The following is an 18,668-nucleotide window of genomic DNA, read 5'->3' on the forward strand; positions in this document are numbered from 1 at the left end:
TGCAGCGAACAGTATTGGACCTCCCGCACGTCGGAGCATGTTGAATTTCTTGCTGAGATGTTGACCACGGTTGCTTTGGATGAAAACCTGTGATTACGTGATGATTTCCTTGATTGAGATTGGTGTTTTGTGGGTGATGGCGAGTCCTTTTTTGCTACTGCAAACAGCTGGCAGGTAACAGAGCACTCATTCTTAAGTGCTCAAACAAGTTGGGGATGCCAAACCGTGCTGTGCTCCGCTACACCGCTATTCGTCCTCTAATGTGGTCGATTTAGAGAAAGCCCATTTGAAAGATGTTTACAAGACTGTATTCTCGCGTGTCTGCTATAGTGATGATACTTTTCTGCTTTGCTTCAATCTGTCCCCAGGGTGTGAAACCTGAACAGCAGAGTTAGCACTGTTGAACCAGTGGTGAGTTAACACGCATGGCTATTGATCGGCTTCTATCAATACCAATATCAATCTTTAGCAGTGCTAATCCCCATATTCCAATTCTCCAAAGCCACTCATTTGTTTTCTGCTGAATGACTTGGAGGAAAAGGCTCCGTTTGAAGACATGCATGAATGTGTGTGTTTCTTTTTTTTGTTTGTTTGTTTGTTTTTTTTCCTTGTAGCTTTTGCATTGTATGAATAACATGTGCTCAGATGTCCCTTGGACTGTATACATATTTAATGCTCATTTGAACCTTGGCTGAGAAGAAACACTTATCAGTCATCATCGCAGTGTCAAAAATCTTTGATGACCTGATGGATGATGTGATCAAGGTAAATGGGGATATGAGGAAATATCAAACTTAAAGATGGTCAATTCAAAGTTAAAGGATACCTTGTCCCTGTGCTTTTGTTTGGGAGGCTGTGCAAAATGTCGACAGTTTAGTTTGTATACATGTGAAATGGCATCAAAGCGCTGGAAGGTGAATAATTTTTGGTGGCATCTGCACATTCTGCAATATGCTAATGAGGAAAGCTGCAAAAGCCAGATTGCCAGGAGAGAGAGAGAGAGAGCGAGAGCGAGGGGGGAAATGGAGAGAGAAAAAAGAGGGAGGGAGCAGAGTGGCAAAGAGAGAAACAGACGGAGGCTGGTGTAAATTATGGATGCAACCTGCGATTTCCAAGAGGAAAAGAAAGGCAGAGAGAAACCTCAAGTCATGCATATCAGATTACGCATTTACCACATTTTCTTATCATGGTCCGTGAGCAAACTCTCGTATACAATCTGGCCTCTGTGTGCGCGCGTGTGTGTCTCAGAAACAGAGAAAAGCACTTGCACATTCATCCATGTCGGGTTGTGTGAAGCTGCGTTGAGCTGTCAAGCATTCTCTGAACTTGATATGACATCTGAAGCTGTGTTAACTTTCATTGCACCATTGTGTTGCGCTGCTTTGTATTCTGTGTCTACAGTCACACGGCCCCTGATAGTTCACACATATCATTGCAGCGTTGAGCATGCACATGTACACAGTGGCAAATCTAAGTTACTCACTGTTTCGTTTCCTTTAATGACTTAAATCACACTGTGGATATTTTTATGACATTGTGTAACTGTACCTGTCTCACTATACTGTACATGAAATGCTGAGCTGAGTTTTCTTTTGTTAAAACTGCTTAACACTCATTATGCATTTTGCCTCCTTGAGCAGTAAAGTGAAGTAAAAGTGAGTTTTCATGTCCCACTACTACATCCTACCCTTGTGTGCCAGTCCCCTAACAGCCTGTGTGAATAATGGATCCATTCTTGAGTCCTGTCTGTGGCTGGGGCCTAGGCAGTGGTGTGGTTTCCCTACCAGAGGTAGAGGTGGAGGAGACAGGAGGGGCTGGTGGTCTGGAAATAGCTCTGCCTGAGCTGGGAGCACCTTAGGTGGGCCTCTGTGCCAGCCTCACCTGCCTTTAACACGCACACACGACAAAAACTACAATTCTGCTAGAGAACCTGGCGCATATTATGCACCTATTTTCCAGTTCAGCTGAAAGGAAATATGGTTTAACCTGTCTCCATTCAGCTTCACTGCTTGAGTGATCCCCTCAAATATGGCAGGAGGGCTGGGTTTTCTAAGAATTGGACAGGAGCCGTGGCGCACTTAAAGTAAGAAGTGTCTGAGCCGGGAACAGAAACTACAAAGCTGCCCTGGATCTTGCCTGCATGTAAATGTGTGTTAATGTGCAAAGTAGGTCATTTATTTGGAGCAGGGACAGTCATAGTGTGCTGCTCTGGAGCGATGTCAGAGGAGGGAATCATTTCATAAGCAGAAACATCGCAGGATTTGGTGAACTGCGCTAGGGATTTACATATACAGATATTTTGTTTATATGTCAAGACCAAACTCTAATATCACAGAGGGGAAGCAGGGAGGTGTTGGAGAGGAAAATGGCTGTGGTCAATCCAGAGACAGCATCAGTAACCACAACTAGCAATAGCAGCCTAAAAATCAGACTAAATCAGATTACCAAACAAACAGCTAAGAGGATTAATTCTGATCTCTCGCTCTCTTTTTTCCCCCATCAGACAGGCATTAAATCTGCAATCTATAAAATCTCTTCAAATGATTTTTTTTTTTTTTTTTTACTTTGCAACCATTTCTGGTCACATGTTTGGAGTGAAGTGCTTTCTGCTCTCGGTGAACTCTGCCCTTTTGTTCTGCCTTGAGGCCTCTAGAAATTGCTTTACTAAACAGAGTATCATATCGGTCTTTAAAAATATCTTCACGGGGTACAACACGAATCTGACCTCTGATCAGACGCTGTACTGCTCGCTGTTAAGCCCCATAATGTTCTAATAATGTGTTTCGCCCGGCACACTTGCTGTTAGGAATAAATCCGTATTGAGAGATGCCTCTAGGTCTGTGACTGTCACTTAAACAAGCAGAGCAACGCTCACTGGCACAGACCTAATTAATAGAAAACATGATATAAAGAAGGAAGGAATAACACCTAGTCTCAAAATGTGGCTGAATTTCTTAGAAGGAATCTTACACATGATTGTTGCTTTACAGGGAATCGGTGGCAGTACAGTATGTTCTCTGTAGATTAATTTGGTTAATATTTCATAAAGCTTACAAAGGCAGAGGGCATTTGAGGCTTTTCAGATTATTTGTTCTCAGCCAATATTACACACCACGGCTGAGCTGCTGCGCCAGCTGCACACAAACTCTACAGCTCTCAACCACAATACGAAGACAAGGCACTTGCTCTTAAAAGTGTTTGTCTGTGATAGTGTTGTTTGTGAAATGGGAGCCGTTCAGATGCACTGCTCCTTTTCCTTTTGCCGTGATCTGATTCAAAGGGGCCAGTTCACGCGCGGCACTGTATCACTCTCCTGAGTGCTGATAACTGCTAACAGATTTGTATTAATATCCTCGCCGGTACCCTTTGATATCAGCTGATTCATTTTGAATCTCCACTCGGCTACTCACGCACAGCTCGGCTAAACACAAAAGTACAATACAGAATTGCTCTTGACAGCTTGACAAACTGGCAATCCCGCTCTCAATCACTCCCTCTCCCGCCCTCCCTCTTGCTCTCTCTGATAGAGCCATATATTGTAACCAACGAGACTGTAATCAGCGCGAACCTAATCAAATCATTGCTCCAACAAGCAGCTCTGGCTGCCGGGCTTCTGCGAAACACATCTTAGATCAGGAGGCAGGATGCTTGTACAGCAGTATGTACTGTAACCTGCATGAAATGTCAGGAGAAGTGGAATTATTTTTCGAAAATGTCACTGACGGCATAATAGCTCAGTAGACGGGTGTCTCATGCTATGTTTGTGTCTCATGTCAGCAGGTGTGATAATGTGACTCTCTGTGTTTCTGAGTGGGCTGTAATAAGAAGCTAGCGTACACGTGTGAATGTAAGTCGAAAGCTGATTCTGTTGACTGAAACTGTGTGTGATTGGCAGCGTGTGCAAGCCAAAGAGTTAGCCTTTAAAGTGTGTGTTTTAGATCTGCACAAACAAATGCACATCTCCAAACCTCCTCATTATCAGCAGCAGGAAAGCTGCCTGGGCACTGGGACAACTTGTTTGTGCACGCGCGCACGCGTGTGTGTACGTGTGTGCACGCCCGCGTGTGTGTTTGTGGCGTGCGCCTAATTCAGCCGAGGCTAATTCCAAGATTTGGTTAACCGAGTTGGCTCGCCCTATCACGCTGCCACAGAGTGTGCAGTTGCTTCAGCCTCTGTTTCGTTTAGTGGCACCCACGCTCTTGTCCTCTTGCCATGAAAGCACACTGCAACGGACATGCACACACGACTGAATGAGAGAGTGACAACGTGAGAGAGAGAGTGAGAGAGTGAGAAAGAAGGAAAAAACGAGAAAGTACCAATTAAGCTCCTCAGACAGTCCTGCCAACAAACATCAGCAGGTTGAAGGGGAACTTTGTGTGAGTGTGTGCGTGTGTTTGTGTGTTCGTGTTAGGGGGGCGTTTGACTTGAACAGCAGTCTCTTACTTTCTGGTTATGCTCAATAATTTTTGGACTTTTCAACTTGTTAAACAACTCATTACAGTGAGGTGTCAGTAACCTGCTGTGGGGGCTGGCAATTATCAAGAGTTTGTAGCTTTTTATATTTGTTTTTTTTGACAATTTAGTCTAGAGAAAAGCTGTTGTGAATTCGTGTTGTTGCCGTTTGTTCCTTCTGTTGAGTTTTACCAATTGGAAAACTTGGTTCAGTGAGCTAAAAATATCATAAGAGCACAACAACATAATAGCTTCATCCTGAAATGTTAGCTCTACATATTCAACCAGATCATAGATTCATAAACAGTTGAAATATATATGTAAATTTATAAATGGATTCTTAATTTATAAAAAAGAGAATAAAAGCCGACATTCCTGATGAGATGGATCCAGAGAATATGTAGTGTTTCACCTGATGAATGATTTTAACAGTTAATTGGTTATTAAAGTTATCAAAGTTTTAAACCATTCAAGGAGTTAAATGTCTGCTTTGCTTTCAGACTTTCGTTGAGCAACCGGTACCCAATTCTCAACACAAACAATCTTTGAGACAGAAAAACTCACTGCCAAATGAAGCCTCCACCTCTGTTCTGTGTTCATGAAACAAAAGGCTAGTTTGCCCAAATCAGGACTGACATCATTGGCAACAGCTGCAGGCTGCATGCACTGTGTCTATGTGTGTGTGTGTGTGTGTGTTTATGTGTATGTCTGTGTGTGTTTACGTCTGTGTGTGCCTGTGTTTGTGTCTGTCAAGATGAGGTGACCTGATTGCTCAGCTGAGCAGTAAGGGAAGACCCAGCCTTGTGTTGTCAGAGTAGCACCAATGAAAACCACAAGAGATGGACCACAGTGCACCCTGGACGGCAGGATAGCGAGTCTCTCTCAGTCGTGTATGTGTATGTACCTTGGCTCTGCACGCACACAGTCCCCCACCCCACCCCCTCCTGTACACTCACTCACACATACACTGGCACTCCTGACCATGCCAAAGCACATTTGGAGATGAAAAATGATCCATCACTGGCAGTGCACTGCTGTTTCAGCTCCCAGCTATAGAGTGGTGGGTCATGCCAAATCCTGTTTAAAGAGCCTTTATCCTTATTGCTGTAAAGATAGAGCTACTTATAACTAGACCTCTCCCCTCCTTGACCACGGCTAGTTCACGTCAGTCTAATGTAGCATTTGGTTGTGATTCCATCAGTAATTTTGAATTATTTTATTTAACAAAAGAAGCAAAAATACATTTAAAGCTTGATACGGGGCGATTTTTACTCAGCCAGCTGCGGGGGGCTGGCAGTCTGTAAAACTGCAATGAAACATGTCTCACTCTGCCTCAAGGAGCTGTTAACCCACTTAAATGAATTGAATTTGTTTAGATTTCAGTGGATAGATTTGCTATTATATGATGGCCCAAATTCTGTTTGAATATGCATTTTCTTTCTGAGAAGCCCGTTTTAAAGAACCTGCAAAATTTGCATCATTTTCAGGACAAATATAATCCCATTTAATGATATCGGCTAAGAGCACAAAGAACTGAATATTTTTCAGCTTTAGTCTTAAAAGGATAGAGTGGATAGTAACACTGGCCCTCTCAACACATAGCCACATGCTCAAACAGAAATGGCCCCTGACCCCCTGGGGGCCTCACCTCAGTGGCCCCGTGTTTGTGTGTGCGAGGCTTAATAACCCTATGAGGGCCGGCCCACCCCTGCTGCTCCGTCTCATTACTCCTTGAACCCTTTCTGTTTAGTGCAGAGTACGGAAAGCAGATAGGGTGGATGTCAAGCGGCACCTTGGGGGGCTGGAGGGGGAAACAAGGCTGGAATGAGAGCTGCAGGGCAGACGCGGTGAGTGAGGAGGGCTGAGGGGAGAAAAGTGTGGAGGAGGAAACGTCGAGAGAAAGTAAAGAATGGTGTGGAAGATGGGAGGTTCTGCAGCGGTGTTGGTGTGGTTCAGATAAGTGAAGGATTAGTGAAGCCGCAGTGAGCTTGATGCTGCTGTACATTCCCTAAGGTAATAGCCACTGGTGAAGTGGCTCCTCTTGAAAAATATGAAAAATATATGCTTACATTCATGTATACACACAGACGTGCCATTTATACTGCAGATAGGTTCAGTCCATTCACATACAGGAACTAATATGTGTGTGTGTGTGTGCTGTTAAAGCTTCACTCTTCACTTAATCTGTCCATCCCACATCCTCACGACAATAATCCTCAGCAAATGCATCATTTACTGCTGCTCCTGTTACATTTGCTAAAAAACCACATTGACCAGCTCATGCAGAAAATGACTTAAAAGGTTTAATATATAGCCTATTTGTGATGTGTTTTTAAGATTTCTGACCTCAGCAGGAATGAATGGGCTTTGGGCTGAGTGCAAACAGTCATGGTAAGGTACATTGAGGAACATGTTTATCATCTTAAAAAATTTTCACTACACTCAAGACGTGTTAATATGGGTTTGAAAAACAAGTTTTCGTTCTCAGTTCAGCGGTAATCAAGTATTAAGGTGTAAGGCGTGTGATGTGTCTGGATTGCGGGTGCCTGACTGTGTAGACTCTTCCTCTGTGTGTATACTACCATTCAGTTTATTTTAATAGTTGATCAAAAGCTGCTCTAACTTGCTTATTTTTCACCTCTCGCCTCGTTGCTCCACTCTCTTTTCGACTCTGTCCATTCTTTAACAAAGACTTGACACGTCTGCCGCAGAAACGTAAGCGGGGCATTCTTGTGTGTCTTTTGTTACGACACACACTTTCCAACTGCAGCAGATACAATGGGCCAAGTCATAGTAATATTTGCTGCTCATGTTGAGAAATACCTGTGTGGTATGAGGATGATGATACACAAGACGCAGGTTTGCGTGCAGGTCCTGTGCGTCATTGGAGCCACCTTTATGTGGCGGCTGAATTGTTCGGGCCCCGTCTGTACTCGAGTGCTTCTCGGTGTAGATTGAACAGATGTTTCTGATTGTGTGCGAGTCCACATGCATCGGCGAGTATGCGGAGGGTCAGCTGTCTGTCTGGCCTCACGTTAGAGTAGAAACTGAAAGACTCCGATTTCAGCAGGGGTCATCTGTCCTGCTCTGCGGCCCTCAGAGGTTAAAGTTTATGATGAGGGAAGGACTGGTCTGGCCAGGCTAACACACACACACACACACAAACACACACTCACTCACATGTGCAGCTTGAGGAAGTTAAGTTTGCTCACATCTGTATTTTTTTATTGAGTTCTGTCATTTTTTTTTTATTCAGAAGGTTATAAATTAAGTTAATTGATAAATTTTTGTTGCCTTAGTAAAGTCACTGTTCTCTCCCGAAAGGAGGAGGCATTAAAAACTGGTAGAATCTCTAAAGTGTGTGTGTGGTTGTAACCAAAACAGTGACACTGAAGTAACATGGTGCCTTTTTCTCGCTCTTGTTTTCTTCCATCCGAGCCCCCTTTCTTCTCTTTCCACCTCTACCCCTTTTAAAGGAACTTGCTAATTTCCTGAGCCTGTTTTTCCATTTCGCTTTCCTCTGCGTGTATCTTTTTACGTGCGCATGTTTCCCTGCGTGCCTGTTTGTCATCCTCTGTCACTGACTGGCCTCCGCTAACAGCTTAACATGTCACAGCAGTTTCATTTCAAGGGATGCATGGTTAGAGAATGACATAGTGTGGAGTGCACTTTGGGTCAGATTGGGACTTTTTCAGCTTAATGCTCTTACAAAATACATATTTTTGGACACGGTGTAAATACTTCACTTACAGGCCACAGTGTTATTCCAGAGGGATGTTTTACTGAATATTATTGTCGTAAAAATTTAGAAGTATCTTTGTGGTCAGATTTTAAGAACATGCAACTCCTTATATTGATCAAGCACTTTGCACAAGTTAAAATGCACTAGTGCAGATTTCGGAGCTTGCATTGTTGTAATAGGCTGAAAATATTTATATGTATAAAAGCAGTGGTCAACAGTAAAGAAAAACTGAACAGAAGCTTTTCTGGGATCAGCGGTGTTATTGGGTTTTTTTTTTTCTGTCTCATTAAACGTAAGCTTGAGTTGAACTGTCACATTTGTCAGTGTGTCCCTCTAATGGCCACTTGTCCACCTGAGGCAGTGCATCTTTGATCAAAGCTGACTGGTGTTCCCCTCTGGCTTCCAGTCAGGCCGACCACGAATAGAAAAGCCTCACAAATGTTTTCCTATTCTGATTGCAGCAACTGCTCGACATAAAGTTCATTTAGTGCCTACTGTCGGCATGCTTGTGTGCTTGTTGTTATGTGCGTGTGTGTGGCCAGCGCCAGTTGATGAGGGAGATCCCTATTGCCCTCGGCACAGTGGCTCATGGAAATAAATGTTTGATTTGCCAGCTACTTGATAAAGGATTTAATGCTGAAACATGCCCCCCACCCTCTCCTTCCACATGCACAGTAAAGAGATTGCCTTATTGAGTCCATTTGTTCATTTTGCCTTCATTCAGGTCCATATTTGCAAAGGGGTGGTATTTTTCCGATGATTTTGCATTACGTGCATGTAATAAGACAGCTGTAAATACCCGACAGGCCTTTTGTCCATCTACACACGATATGTGTGCACGCAGTGTTCAGAGTTGTGTAACCTCCCCCCCCCCCCCCAGATGCTCCCTGCTCTCAGAGTGTGTATCGACCAGACTTTGGAATGGAGAAACGCCTGCCCAGCATACAAAATCAATGACTGCTGTTTTCTCTCCTCCAGCGGCCTCTTGTTATCTGCAATGAATACAAAGCACGTATTGTTACGCACAAGACACACACTCAAACACATCATCTTTATGTCCACTCCCCTTAGCCCCTAGCGTGATGGGGTCACATACAGACCCACAGGATATTGGGCTAAATTACAAGTCGGTTCCACTTAATTGGAAGAAATATGGCACTTAATGTGTGTTTCTTTTTATTTGGACTGTGTTTGCGGTCGAGTCCTCTGTGACCTCACAAGTGAGACCGACAATGCTCCAGCTTCCATTGCACTGCAAAGTTTATTATTTCTTCTACTATATACACTCTGCTGTGCCAGCAAATCAAACAAGGCAGCCGCAAGTGTGAATGAAACATCATCCGTCATCCATTGTGTTGAGTAGTATTAGCAAAGTGGCCAACAAGTGTTTATTTAGCCAGTGGGCAGTCCATTTCATTTCAGGCACAGGGATAAAATCAAGCCTGTTTTCACCATTATGCAAGTTCTCTCTCCCTGTCTCTCTCTCTGTGTCCTAAACTCTTTCTTTCCCTCTTTCTGTCTCTCTGGGATTATACGTGGTGGTGATGGGAGGAGAAGGGGAGGTGGCAGATTAGTGGCTGGCCGTCCGGCGGTCCGTCTGTGTGCCGTCAGAAAATAGAATTCATTTGTGTGATCCAGATGCTTATGCTCAGCTCTCTGCATCTCTGTTTGTGTGTATGTGCGTGCTGCACAGTCAGGGGATAGGATTGGCTGCTGGGCTGTAGAGGGGGTGTTAAGTGTTGGTGGAGGTGGGGGCTAGCTCACATCCGCTAGGCAGCTTTTGTACTTGCATCAAAGAAAACGGCCATGGCTGGATGACTAAGTACCCTGTTTAACCACCCTGACAGAGTACAGTGTAAACAGAAATGTGTGCCGACATATGTACAGTGCATGTAGATCCTGGCCACCTCCAAAGTGGTTCAGGGAAGTTCCTCATTTTTAAATGTATAAACTGTATATAGATTGAAAAAGTTCAAACTACAAAGACAAAATGAGCTCTTTTGAGCTTTTCAAATGCTGCCTGCTTATCAAACCACCATCTTGCTTCTTAGACTGTAAGTCATTTCCTATGGTTTGTTTTTTATTTAAGCTGAAGTACCTATTTTTGGGATGTCTCTGCATGCTCTGGACAATTGTGAAAGGATTTTGTCACAGTTTTATGACATTTTATAGACTAAACTCTCAGATAATAATGACAACCATCATTAGTTACACCCCTAGTGGAGAACAGACAGTGATATCAGACAGGAGCTGTGTTAACAGGCTGTGTTAGGGTTACTGCAGAGGGGAGCGAGGTCCTTTGCTGTGACTGGCTACTTCATGATGGGAGTGGGGCTGATGAATGAACCCAGGGTGGAGATCTCATGGAGCCTTGGAGCAGGATGCTGGAGGAGACCTGTGTAGTTCCCCAAGGAAGTACTCTAGGAGGGCAGGGAGAGAGAGGGGGAGAGACAAAAAGACCTGTCATTAATCAAGCTCCCTCCACCTGCCACTGCTTCTCTCTTTCTCCTGTCCTCTCTTAATCCCTCCTGCCACCCCTCTTAACCCCCTCCCCCTCCTCCTTCCTCACCATGTTTTGTTCTAAGTCCAAGTCCAGTCCTCCATTGTAAGCAGCCCTTTCACGTCCTTTGGGTTGCAGTATACTCGTTCCCTAACATCACATTGGGAGGTGTTTAATGCTATTACGAGGTGGCAGCCCAGGCACTATGCCCTCCATCAAGGAGAGATGGATTCATGCCGGGGCTAAACGCGACTTAGTTTTCTTAATTCACTTAAACTCAGTTGCTTCTGCTCCCTGCCACCAGCCCTGTTAACTTCCTGGTCAGCGCCGGCCCTCTAATGCCCGCCTGAGACTGATATAATGTGAAGGGTTGTTCTTTTTGTTGCTTTGAGGTGAGTAAGAACATTACGAGGCTCTTTGACAGGTCAGAAGTCTTGGCTGGAGCTGATGTGTGTTTTATTCACTAACTTCACTTCCCCGCAGCGCCTGGCTGAGGAGGGTTAGCCTCTCTGAGTTGTTGGTTCACGAGCAATGAATTTGGACTGTTTAGATGTTTCGATTCAGTTGTCACAGTACAGTAGCTACAGTACAGTGTAACATGAGTTTACATTGGAAAATAACACGATAAGACAATTCTAGTATACTAGTACACAACAAACTGCTGAAGACAATAACAAAAGAGGTCAGAGCAGAAAACTAATAGCATTTCCATCTCTCCCTTAGCACGCTGTTCCTCTAGAAACATCAGCTTTTCAGTGTTTCTTCCTTATCTGCAGCCCCTATATATTAAATTGACAACAGTTTGTGCTCATTAAAAATGCATGCTGTGTATTGAGCGTAAGAGGGCAATTATCCCACCTAGCTCCTACAATACTACAATAGCTGATAATAAAAGCCCCTGCAGTCGGCCACTCCCCGATTTCTCCACCACTGCCTCGGCCACTCTCACCCGTCACCTCTCTCCTTCTCTCTCTGTAGCCCTCTCCCTTTATGTCTCACTCCAGCCGTCTGTTGTCGTCACACCAGATCATCAGTAAACAGGCTTTTCGCTGGATTTGATGGAGTGCATGGTTTTGATCTGTTGGGATTTGTGTGTGTGTGTGTGTGTGGGGGGGTGGATGGGGAGGGTTGCTCTGCAGGTGGCAGTGGACAATGGTATTACAGACACACGCAAACACAGACACACGCTCCCGTTGCGTAAACATATAGATGGGACTGTTAGAGTTCACGTTGTGTCGCTGTGCTTTTTGACAGGAGTATCTTGAAACGCCTCGAGCTCAGGGGCTGTTTCCCGCCTCGTGCTCTACATCAAAAATGGATGCATGTGGGAAAGCAACTGCATCGCCAGAGCACTTTAAAGCGCTCCACGTGGGCAACCTGCTCATCAAAAGGCTGCCGTGACTCTGTACATATGGAACCACATACTGTACAACCTCCACCTCGCATGTGTTCACGTGTGCATCCCTGGCGGTTTACCCTTTGAGGATCACAGCATACGAAAAGGAGCCGGTGTGATGGTGTTTGTGTAGCTGATGATTAGGTTTGTTTAAACATATACATCAGCACAAATGGCAACTTGTCACCACCTCCCTGCACTTCAAACAGCGGAGGGCTGATGGATGATGCGTCCTGCCTCAACAACTTCCCGTAAACAGCCGAAGAACTCGCCCAGCTGGTTCTGAAGACCAGTGAAATCATCCGTAGTGCTGAAATAATTGGTCAAGAGTGAAAAACAAAATCTCGGAGATTTAGCTGGAAATAGCATAGATTTACCGGTTCCAACTTCTAAATAGTAAAAACATGAGCTGCTTTTTCCTTTTTATATGATAGTATAATGAATATTTTGGCAATATGAAGTTGTCACCTTTGATTCAGGGCAATATTTGTCATTTTGGTACATTCGTTAGACTAAACAATTCATTGATGAAGGGAGAACTCCACATCTGACATCGCTAGAGTCGGGATCTGTGGGGTCGGAGGATCGCAAGTTTAAATATTAAAGCTTTCTGCGGATGTGGAGTTGGATCAAACAGATGTGGCCTGCTCCTCATGCTTGCTTTAAGCTACAGGTCCGGTTGACAAATGAATTGACAATGAATATAATCATTAGCCTTACTTTGCTTTAGTATGGCATTTTAATTGGCCACAAAATCTGTCAAGGCCAGGAGCTAGATTTGATTTGATATGTTGACTGGCTGAGGAAAGCCCTCTTCTACTCCCTGTAGGTGTTGTTAAAATCAGACTGACTTCATTAATAGTCTGATCTGGATGTAATTAAGAATGAACAGAGGGCGGCCAGCAGGGACAGAAAAGCAAGAAGGAGAGGAGAGATTCACCTTTCAGCTTTCTTTATAAACCCCTGCGTCACTGGTGTTGAAAGGCCGGTGGAACGAGGCTTTGACGCTCACATGTTGTCTTATCGTAGCAACTTTTTTTATGAGAGAGGTCTATACTATCTGGTAAACACTGGGAGTGCTGGGCTGTCACTGCAATCTGAGATGTTTTGGCTCATTTGCCCATGAGTAGTCTGCCTGCCTGCCTCTGCTTTGTGTGTGTGTGTGTATGTGTGTGTGTGTTATCTGAAACAGACCTATACACGTGCGCACGCACACCAGTTTTTCTCCACTCGTGTTTACACGGCACTGAGTGGAAAACATAAATTGGAGACAGAGCATTCCCCGTCTGCAGGGCTTGGAAGAGGGTTTGGGCTCGGAAAGCTGGCTTTCCTCTCAGGAAGTGTTGTTCCTCACTACTCTCCATAAACACTGGAAAAGAGACCCAAAGAAAATGTCCTAGACTCACTATTTCCACTGTAAACACACAGACATACACATATTATACTGCTCCCTCTCTCTGTTTCTCTCATATGGGTCTCCTAGCTCTCAAGGCAAAAGGCCATATATTTTACCAAAGGTACCTACAGTATGACAACCACGCAACCACATCTATGTAAATTTATGCATGTTATTTTTAAGGGTTTGCAACGCTGTCATGCAAAGTCTACATTTATTTTGTTTCCAAAGCAGCAGCAGCACTTACTGCAACACTGCTGTCATTTGAAGTGAAGCAGTAAAAAAGTCAGGATTTGCTTGTTTGGAGTGTGCCGGTGTGGTGCAACTGAATTAGCTCTCAGAGTAGAGTAAATGCTACTTTTTAGTCCCTAACAAGTGGTTGGATTGCAGGTCCTCGCGTGTGCTGTGCAAGTTAATAAATCTATACCAGCGAGAAAAGGAAGGAAAGCTCTTTCCATCAATTTTAGTTGTCATGGCATTTATTCCCACGCTGGAGCATTATGGTGTGAAAATATTATCGCTAAGTCCCAAAAACCCCAAATAAGACATGAAATGTTCACAGTTTATCATTGTCAGCGCTTGGATTTGACAGCAGGGAGCAGGACTCTGTAATTTATCACAGACAAGTTGGCCACTGAGATTTCATTGCAGTTGTTTTTTAATCAGTAACGTCTCATATCTACCTGTCAATCAGTGTTTATGCGCTGAGGCAACATTACAAATGCAAACATTTGCTGTGAATGGTGGTATTTTGCTGCAATTCCAGTCAGACATTACCTTTTGCTGCTAGGCTCTTCACATTGGTAGAAATACAGAGCTCACTTTACCACCCAGCTGGCTTACACAGCACCCTGATCTGTGTGTGTGCAGGTGTGTAGAGAGGCAGAGAGGTAAAGCGAAAGAGTGTCAGAGAGAGAGAGAGAGAGAGGTTAGAAACCCTTTTTTATTACATTTCCTCTGCAGTGAAAGAGGAGGCAAGATGGACACTCCATATCTCCCCGCTGCGCCAGAAAACTCATCTAAATGGAAAACACATTGTCTTCATTATTTTGCGAGAGCTGAAAGAACAGGGTTGTCATGGTAACAGCCATCTGAGTGAGCGCAAGCGGGCGGCCGAGGGGCTGGTTTTAGGGCCAGAGGAATGGTGAGAGAGAGAGAGAGAGAGAGAGAGAGAGAGAGAGAGAAAAGACGAGGAGGAGGAGGTGGGGAGGGAGGGAGCAAGGAGTCAGAGTGGGATGGGGGGGGGGGGGGGTTGGTGGAAAGAGGAGAGAGGGGACTGAGATGAAGAGGGTGGAGATGGAAGACAATAGAGATGGAGGGAAGAAAACGAGGATATCGTGGGGTAAAACGGACAGAGAGGAAAGAGTGCAGCGGGTGTGATGGATGGAAGAGGGGGGAAGAGAAGGAGAGCAAAGGGTTTGGTGGGAGGAAGCAGGGAGTGCCTTTTCCAGTGGAGCCAGACAGTGCAAATGGCCAGTTAGTGGCTCTCAGAGAGCAGTTCAGAGGCCCTTATTAATTTCAAGGGGAAGCAAGATGGTAGATTTAACATCTTAGGAGATCTCGGCCAACTGTGTCTCACTGCAGCCGCGCTGGTGCTCAGTCTGTGTGTGTAATGTATGAGAGTGTTGTACAGTCAAGAGCTTTCTTCGCGCGCCACACTAGCATTAAAAGACCAGGTGCTTTGGTAAACACGTCGACAGGGCGACAGGCATCCGCTCCGCTCTCCAGCCACTCCCGCTCAGCCGGCGCCCCGGCGGTGATCGACAACCTGCCCGCTGTTGTCTTTATTAGTTGCTCCCTTAGAACAGCCTCTGGCAGCAACAAGCCCAACACCATAACACCCTTCATCAAATATTTACCCCTCCTGAATCTACAACGTGCACTAAGGCCACATCAAATAAAACCAAGTGCCAAGGCGATATCTAATCCAGTCCAATCCCTCCTCTTGTCAACTTCATTCTCTTCCCGCTCTGATGCTGGGTGGATTTTCATGACGTTCCTGTCAGAGGATTAGAGCTCTTGCTGCAGAGTAAGGGGACCTAGATGATTGTTTATTTACAAGTTGCTTCCTGCCTCTCTGTTAGACAGCCCGTGGCGCTGATGTGACAGAGGCCTGACATGACATTGTTCTGACAGCCATTTGGTGATTAAGGAAATTTAAGTAATTGCTTAAGTCTTTGTCGTGTAAATACTTAGAACCTCCCCCCGGAGTATTTGGCTTGGCTTTAACATCCATTGGGATCTGACATCCAACCCAGTGCTTCTGCATAGAGCCGTATCGCTGTCCTTTTTGTTTGTGGTTCAGCTGAATTGAGGAACACATACTGTCTGATTAAATTGATTTATCACAGATGACGCCATCGTTGAAATCCCTGTTTTTTTTTTTTTTTAACATGCTACCCTGCTGGTATCAGCATTGCATTGCATATTCAGTTTTTGTGTTGGGGTCGATCCACAATGTTTCCCAGCAGCCACATCCAGACCTATTGAAAAGTTAAAAAGCCGTCAGAGCTTCACGGGATCTCGCAGCGCTGAAGCCGTGGGGAAATGATGTTAGTGGTTTTTTTTTTCTCTCATCAGTTCCCTCCACATGTGCAGTCATGGTCAAGGTAGGAGCGAGGGCTGCGGCTTGTGATTGACCAGCACTTAGGGAAAGAGATAGCGTGCACTCGGCTGGCTGTTTGGCTGCTCCGGCTGGCTGGCCGGCCAGCTGCGTGGCTGCCTGTAGGTCTTAGTGATTCATGTCACACTGTAATTGGTTTACCTGCTCCCTGTGTGTCTGCGCTCTGAGAGGACCAAAACAAATTACCCAGGGATGACCTCTTGCCGTCTCTCTCTCCTGTTTCACAACCATTTCCCCCCTCTCTCTCCCTGCATGTGTCTCTCCCTGTCTCCCACTACATGTAATATGTTGTGCGACTGTTTTTCCCTCTGCCTTTTTCCTCCCATCTATTGGTCTGTCTCATCTAACTGAACTCATTTCTACATACTTCAAATTTCACAAGCAGAGCCACAATAGAATAACATAACAGAGAGAAAGCATATCAGAGCACACACACACAAACACATTAAAGCCTCTTGAGGATGTGGGTTTCTGCCTGCCTGCTATGTCAAACATCATTTCAACATGCTACGCACACATGCATGCGTGAAGATAAGCTGATAGGACGTCTGTGGATGTGGACTTTGTGTGACAATACTTGAGATCACAAATAAAAACACACACACGAGCGGAGTACTTTGTAGAGAGTGCTTTGTGAAGGCTGCAGTGAAGCACATTAGCCTTTCAACGCTGGGTTTTGTGCTCACTGTGCCAAATAGTACCTGTGTGAATTGTCCCCTTCAGTGAATGAAACGGGAGCACTGTGTACACCATTAGGCTGTTTCATTTTCACAGAAAGCAGATGTTTTGTGTTCTCTGCTACTCATACCCTCACTCTGGCGCAAAGTGGGGAACACGCGCACACACACACACACACACACACACACACAGCAAAGATGAATGTGTGCATCATTCTCCCTCCACCCGTGTAGGAAGGTCTCGCCATCTCTAAGGTTATTTCACAGTTTCAGGAAAAAGCCATCGTCAAACGAATGGACTCAAGAGTGTGCAAAGCTTGAAAATGTGATTTGTTTGTGTTTGTTGCATCGCTGGTTACACAGATTGTTCTTTTATCTGAGGACCTGGTGCACGTACTGACAAACATTAGCCTTGTTCTAGTGTCCTTGAACAAGTGCCTTATTCTGGCTGATGTATACATCAATAATGACATAACGTGTTTTATCATGTAAAATATATTTTAGTGAGTTGACGTGCATAAATGTGGACGTTGGCTACAGATACCATCATAATATTACTTTCTGTGTTGTGGGGATAAACATAACAAACAAGTTACTCCACTGACACTCATAGATGCCAGTGTTTGTTGTGTATTTCTGTTTCATTTTAAGATATCCATCTTAAATCTTTTGTCCATTTCATAAAATGGCATGTTTTGCACATGTCCCATAAAAGATCAGAGGGAGAACTAAAGGTTGATCTGAACGAGCTGTAGTGCTGTAGGACGTTTTCTTCGTCAAGTGCACAGACGCTCGGCTAGTCGCTTTTTTTTTTGTGTGTCTCAGGATTGTGCTTTTGGTGTGTCAAAGACAAGGGGAGTGGAGGGCACACTGGCACAGATATATTTTGCTCTCCCTAATGACACCAATACCATTTCATGGCCTGCCGAGCAGATTGAATCACACTCACTCTCTGTAAGTCTCACTCTTTGCCTCTGTCTCTCTGTTTCCCTTTTTCTGCACATGCTTCATCACACTCTTCTCACATAGGCTATCACATGCACATTCATATGCTACCATACATCGATGTGTTACACTCACCCTGGTGGATGCTGTTTAATTGCATTTGGGTCAGCAGTTTGCTGGTGCTGAAACCAAAGGACATGGAATTTGTCAGTTTACCCATTCAGCAGTCACAGGGGGCGGTGTGTGAGCTAACAGCTCTGCTGGAGTCAGGCCCATAAGGTTAGTTTTACACAAGCCTGTCACACTGCACTGTCAATCTCTCCTCTCCTCTCCTCTCCTCTCCTCTCCTCTCCTCTCCTCTCCTCTCCTCTCCTCTCCTCTCCTCTCCTCTCTTCTCCTCTGATGTGACACATTGTCATCTCTTCTTACATATTCTTCTTAAGATGTACAAGGCTGCCGTTATTCTACTTAATAAAGCTTTAAAGCTTTAAAGATTTATGCACACTTTCACTGAAAGGGCTCAGTATTTCAGGCAGTCTTATGATGGCCTGTTATAAAGGCTACAGATTGGTCTTGTGCTCTCCACACACACACACGCGCTTCATCCCTTGTGCATCACAAGTGATAGAATCTTGCCTTTCGTGACAGTGGAAAATCATGTGTGGCAGCCAGGACATACAATCTTTCCCAGCTGGTATTTATAGTCTCCAGCAACTGGAACATTTTATGGAATAAGGAGTTCATATTATTTATCATGTGACGCTCCACTCTGCTCTTGGATGACCTGATATCGTATTTTATTTTGTACCATGGTACGGTTTGTAATACAACAATATTTGATTTTATGGCTCTAACATGGTAGAATTTGAACTTGCAAGGTATGTGGCAGGTTTGTGTTCATACACACTGTCTCAGATGGCTGAAGCTGTGACAGTCG

At 44.6% G+C, this 18,668-nt stretch overlaps 1 protein-coding gene across 5 annotated transcripts in view; it reads left to right on the top strand.

Annotated features, from left to right (window-relative positions):
* zmiz1a (zinc finger, MIZ-type containing 1a) overlaps positions 1-18,668 on the top strand; it is an 89,253-nt gene that overhangs the window by 34,772 nt on the left and 35,813 nt on the right. The window contains exon 1 of one of the 5 annotated variants that reach the window (XM_026354843.1): positions 392-411. The exons of the other annotated variants lie outside the window; for them this stretch is intronic. The gene's annotated coding sequence lies outside the window, so the exon portion shown is untranslated. Of the gene's footprint in view, positions 1-391; positions 412-18,668 lie in introns of those variants that run through there. 5 annotated transcript variants of the gene reach the window in all.

Source organism: Anabas testudineus, chromosome 15, assembly GCF_900324465.2.
Source record: "Anabas testudineus chromosome 15, fAnaTes1.2, whole genome shotgun sequence".
Lineage (NCBI taxonomy): Eukaryota > Metazoa > Chordata > Actinopteri > Anabantiformes > Anabantidae > Anabas > Anabas testudineus.